Source organism: Sus scrofa, chromosome 11 (genome assembly GCF_054392235.1).
Source record: "Sus scrofa isolate SSC_HxYL_T2T_F1_AM1 chromosome 11, Sscrofa_HxYL_maternal_Yorkshire_Landrace_v2.0, whole genome shotgun sequence".
Classification (NCBI taxonomy): domain Eukaryota; kingdom Metazoa; phylum Chordata; class Mammalia; order Artiodactyla; family Suidae; genus Sus; species Sus scrofa.
Genome location: NC_139393.1, coordinates 45,384,668 through 45,390,667, shown reverse-complemented (window position 1 = coordinate 45,390,667; position 6,000 = coordinate 45,384,668).

The following is a 6,000-nucleotide window of genomic DNA, read 5'->3' as shown; positions in this document are numbered from 1 at the left end:
GGAAGCCAAACTGTAGTCTTGTAAGGCTACTTCTATGCAAAAGTACCCCTTTGTATTTTTTTGGGGGGTTGCTATTTATTTTTGGTGCAGGAGTTTGAATATTTGCTGTCTCTTTCTTCAGTGTTAGCAGGCTGTTACCCCCAGAATGCTCAGTGTGTTTCCAGGGAGTAGGGGGCAATGGGTAGGGCCAGCTGTCAGTGACTGGTCATTGGGCTTGCAACAGTAGCAAGGACCTAAAGGAAGTTGGAACAGGTTACTCCTAGTTGCATGGCCCTGGGAAGTGGCAATGAGCTCTAGGCAGATCTACAAGGTGACAAGAGCATTTGGCAGTCATAGCAGCAGGGTGTTTGAGTTCCCAGGGGAGTGAGAGCAGCAACAGCTTGTGTTTGATTGCAGTGCCTTCCTCCGAGGTGATTGGAGCCACAGGTGGTGCCTGTTAAGGAACCCCTGTTGGGAGCAGGTCATGAATGCCTCTGGAGTCAGTGATAACTGTGGTAGTTTGCCCCCACCACCGGTAGACCTTTCATGAAGCAACCCGTTTCATTTAGCCCACATAGGAGGTGCTGTACAGGCTGCTCCTAGTTGAAGGATCCTGGGAAGTGACAGAGATCAGGCATACGGGTATTGCCAAGAACATCTGGCAGTGGCAGCAGCAGGGCAGGTGTGTTCTCAGGGGTGCAAGAGCACCAACAAGTGGTGTTCAGGCACAATGCCCTCCTCTGTGGTGCCCTTGAGGTGAATGGGGTTGCAAGTGGTGTCTGTTCATGGATTCCTTGTGGTGGCAAGCTACTCCCACCTCTGGAGCCAGAAATAACTGCAGTGGTTTGCCCACACCTCCTGTAGACCTTGCAAGAAGCATCTTGTCCTGCTTAGCCCCCACAGGAGGTATTGCACAAGCTGCTTCTAGTTGCAAGTTCCTAAGAAAGGGCAGTGATCAAGTGTCTGGGCACTGCCCAGAGCTTTTGGCAGTGGCAGCAGCAGAGCAGGTGTGCTCCCAGGGGAGTGAGAGAAACAACAGGTGATGTTCTGGCACAAGGTCCTTCTCTGTAGTGCCATCTGATGTGGTTGGGGCTGCAAATGTTTTTTTTCTTTTTTTTTTTTTCAGCTAGTCCTAGCGGCAGTGGGCCACACCTATCTCTAGCTTCAGAGATATCTGTGGCAGTTTGCCCCCGCCACCTGCACACCATGCAAGAAGCACCCTGTCCCACTTGGCCCTCACAGGAGGTGCTGCACCAGCTGCTCCTAGTTGTAGGGTCTTGGGAAGGGACAGTGACCAAGTGTCTGAGTGCCACCCAGAACCTTTGCTAGTGGCAGCTACAGGGTGGGTGTATTCCCAGGGGAGTGAAAACAACAGCGTTGGTTTGCAGTGCCATCTTTTTTGCCAACCCTTGAGGTGACTTGGGTTGCAGGTGGAGCCCACTCACAGGTCCCCAGTTGTGGCAAGCCACACCTCCCTCTGGCCTCTGAAATGACCATTTCAGTCTGTCTCTTCCACCTGTAGATTATGCAAGAGGCACCACATTGTTCTTAGCTCCCTGATGCCCTTAGCCCACACAAGAGGTGCCAGGCTGCCAGTAGCCTTCCCAAGAAGTGCCCAGTCTCCCCTAAATGAGCAAAGGGCTTCTTGTTACCCATAGTCTGTGCCAGAGCTGCCCCACTCTGAGAGCCCATGGGCATGTGCACATCCTGGTGCAGGGAGTTTCCTATGGTGGTCTGCCCCTCCTCCTCTCACCCTCCCTAACAATGGCACCTTGCCTCTCCTGCAGGTCCAGACCTTCTCTTGTGTTCCCTCTGCTGTGGTGTTCCCCTCCCCAGCCCATGGCATACTGCTCCCCTGCCCATGATAAACTGCTCCTTAGCCCCTAATGCTGTCTCACATCACCAAACCCAGTCCTCTGCCAAGGACTTAGTCCAGAGCCTAAGTCTCATTGCCCAGCCCTCACCCAAGCATCTCAGTCTGTGAAGTCCAGCCAGTGGTTCAGATCATCTGTGCAGCTCTCGCTCTGCCTTGCTGTTCTCAGTCCAGCTGCTGCACTTTTCTTGGTGGCTTTGAGGTCCCTCCAACTTTGCTGATCTTTCCATCAGTCGGGTGGCTTCCCAAGATGCAGGTCATTTTCTCCTTCACAGCTCTCTCTTGGGAATGCTAGTCCCATCCTGATTCCTTTTCTCCCTCTCTCTTTTTTCTTTTGTTTTACCCAATTATGTCAAGAGTTTCTTGCCCTTTTTGGAGGTTTAAGTTCTTCTGCCTGCATTAAGTTGATGTTCTGTGCTAGTGTTTTACATGTAGATGTGTTTTTTTCTTTTTATGTTTTTGTGGGAGAAGGTGAGCACGATCTCTTACTCCTCCACCATCTTGTTCCTGTAATTTTTCTTAAAGTTAAAAATAAGACTTATATGTAACTGACATGTCTCAAACTCCTGATCACAGTCTATTTCTCATCCCCCCCCCCACCGCTTCGGTTTGAAAATGTCTGTAAAAGTTTGATGATGATTTTTTTTTTTTTAGAATGAGGTCATAGGTTACACCCATGAACCACACAACTTCAAAGTGAATTTTGCCCAAGTTGGGTATTAGTTATGTAATACATTTTTCTTTTCTTTTTTTTAATAGATGCATTTTACATTTTTATATAATGATTTTCTTTCATTATGGCTGGTTTACACTGTACTGTCAATTTTCTACTGTAAACATGGTGACCCAATTACATATACATGTATACATTCTTTTTTTTCACATTATCATGCTCCATCATAAGTGACTAGACATAGTTCCCAGTGCTACACAGCAGAATCTCATTGCCAATCCTTTTCAAAAGCAATAGTCTGTATCTATTAACCCCAAGTTCCCAATCATCCAACTCCCTCCCCATCCCGTCTGACAACCACAAGTCTATTCTCCAAGTCCATGATTTTCTTTTCTGTGGAAACATTCATTTGTGACTTATATTAGATTCCAGATATAAGTGATGTCATATGGTATTTGTCTTTCTCTTTCTGACTTACTTCACTCAGTATGAGTCTCTAGTTCCATACATGCTGCTACAAATGGCATATTTTGTTCTGTTTTATGGCTAAGTAGTATTCCATTGTGTATATATACCACATCTTCCTAATCCAATCATCTGTCGATAGACATGTGTTGTTTCCATGTCTCGGGTATTGGGAATAGAGCTGCAATGAACCTGTGGGTGCATGTGTTTTTTTTTTCTTTTTTTTTTCCCCACAGAAGAAATAATACTCAATGGAGAAAAGCTGAAAGACCTCCCACTAAAATCTGGAACAAGACAAGGATGTCCACTTTCATCACTATTATTTGACATAGTGTTGGAAGTCCTAGTCACAGCAAACTTACAAACAAAAGAAATAAAAGGCATCCAAAGAGGAAGAGAAGAAGTAAAACTGTCATGGTATGCAGATGGCATGATACTATATATAGAAAACCCTAAGGACTCAACCCAAAAACTACTTGAACTGATCAACAGTTTCAGCAAAGTAGCAGGATATAAGATTAACATTCAGAAATCACTTGCATTTCTGATATTCTAACAATGAAATATTAGAAAAGGAATCAGAAATAGAATATCTTTTAAAATTGCACCCCAAAAAATCAAATACATGGGTATACACCTGACCAAGGAGGTGAAAGACATATGCTGAGATCTATAAAACATTAAATTTAAGCAGAAATGGGCCTGGGCAAATAACCTCTTGGCTTGACATTTGTTCTCAGAATTTATTATACCTGTACCCCTTACACTGGCACATCTCTCCTGCTCTTAATTAGCCCATGACACTGAGAACCTGATCCAGAGCCTGAGATGCCCCTGTTTCTCTTTCATTTTCATGATTTTTTTTCCTCTAACCAAATGTAAGAGTCTGAAGCTGTGGACATGGTTTTAATGTCCCAGGGTTGTCACTTGACCTGTGTTTGACTTAGACCTTAGTTTACTGGGTACAAGGTGGAAAAGAGTAAGGTATTTCAACTCAAGGATCCCAGATATAGTTTACTTTTTTCAAATAACCTTCATATTTTAGAATATTTTCTGATTTACCAAAAATTGTATATAGAACAGAGAGTTCCTATACACTCCACACTTATTTCCATATTATATGAGTATACTGTCTCAATTGATGAACTGGCATTATGACATTAACTAAAACCCATACTTATGTTTCCAGTTTTCCCTAGTTTTTACCTGATGTCTTTTATCTATTCCAGAATCCCATCTAGGATGACATATTGCAATTAGTCATGTCTCCTTAGGTTCCTTTTGGTTGTAGATTCTCTCAGACTTCCCCTGTTTGTAATGACCTTGACAGTTTTGAGGTGTACTGCTCAGGTATTTTGTAGAATGTCCCTCAATTGGGATTTGTCTTATATGTCTTTTAATTAGGCTGGGATTATGGCTTTTTGCTTTGAGGATTGCAGGGATGGGTTCTGTTCTTATTACATCATATAAAGTGAACATAAACAACATGACTTAGTGTTGATATTAATCATGATCACCAAGCTGAGGGGATGTTTTCCAGGTTTTTCCACTATGAAGTTATTCTACTATGAAGTATATTATTTGGAAACAATCCATATTAACTCCACACTTAAGACGAGAAAGGTTCTATAGAGAGTTTCAACACAGGTGGGTACTTGAATAGAATCCTTATTTGGGATACAGTAAAACATTATGATAATATAGACATATTGATATAGACATATATTCTCAATTATATACCTAATTTATTTATCTATATATCATCTATCTATCTATCTTCTATATATCTATAAACTTTACTTTTTAAACTGTGTACACACCAGTGGTAGGGATGATCTCCAAATACCTAGGGAGAAATAGAAATGTTTTATAAGATTTTGAGTTTTCAAACTATTCCATGAAATCTCATTAAGTGACACTGCAGAAGCAGTAGGGTAGACTGAAAAGAAAGACACCATAAAAAGGAAAAGGAAGAAATTTCATAGAGATATGGAGCAGAGAGGATTCTCTAGATTAAAAAAAAAATCACATTTTGATGTTTAGTTTTCTCATCGCACAATTTGTGAAATGCTTCCTAGTGTGTGATTTCTAGGATAAAAATAGAATAAATAATTAAATGCTGTCTTTATATTGGTAAAATATGAATATAAAGGATTTCAATTTTGGACACATGTTTCTGGCAATGAAGCAATTATATGTTTGTTTAACTTGTTTATCTTTTGCAAGGGTTCATTGTTCTACTGCACATCTGACATTATTGTTATCATTGGTACTTAGCATTAATATGCCACATGGAATTTTCAAAATGCTATAACCATTCAGTTGGCATAGTTCATAATGTTTCTGTAAGGTAATATGGAGATTATTGAAAATTAAGTAACAAATACTGTAGGTTGGTACTCTGAAGAAAATAACATTTGTAAGTGAATATATTCCAAATTAAGCGTTAGTAATTTGAAATTTTTGAGCTTCTGGATTGGTATATTCAATATTAAATAATAAGTCAAAAATTATGTTTAGTACAACTACGGTATTTTTGCCATGTTATTTAATATGTTGACATTTGGATACTCTCTTTTGAAAAGCATGTGTATAAATTTGCTTAGGTTTTTCTATTCTTGAAAAACAGTTTAATAGTCCTCAAAAAAAATTTCTGTAAATCACATATTTATCCAGTCTCTCTTTTTGTTACAGAATGTATATATGCTCTTATTTATTTTAAAGATCCTTTAGAAATTCTCCAAAAAATTCCTTTTTTTCAACCTCTTCCAGCATCTCTAGTCCATTTTTAACAAAGTCCATGTCCTCCAAAAAGTCATATGGTTTATGGCCTTTGCAATTCATCATGATTAATTGCCAAAAAATTATCCTTAAGCTTGATAGGCTTCTGTGACCCATACTTAACTGCCAAGAGAGAGAAGGGGGGCATGGTGGAGTTTCTGAGATTCAAGTACCACAAAAATAAGGAGGAAGTGTCGGGAGCCATAGGGCTGCTCCAGTAAAGAAAGCA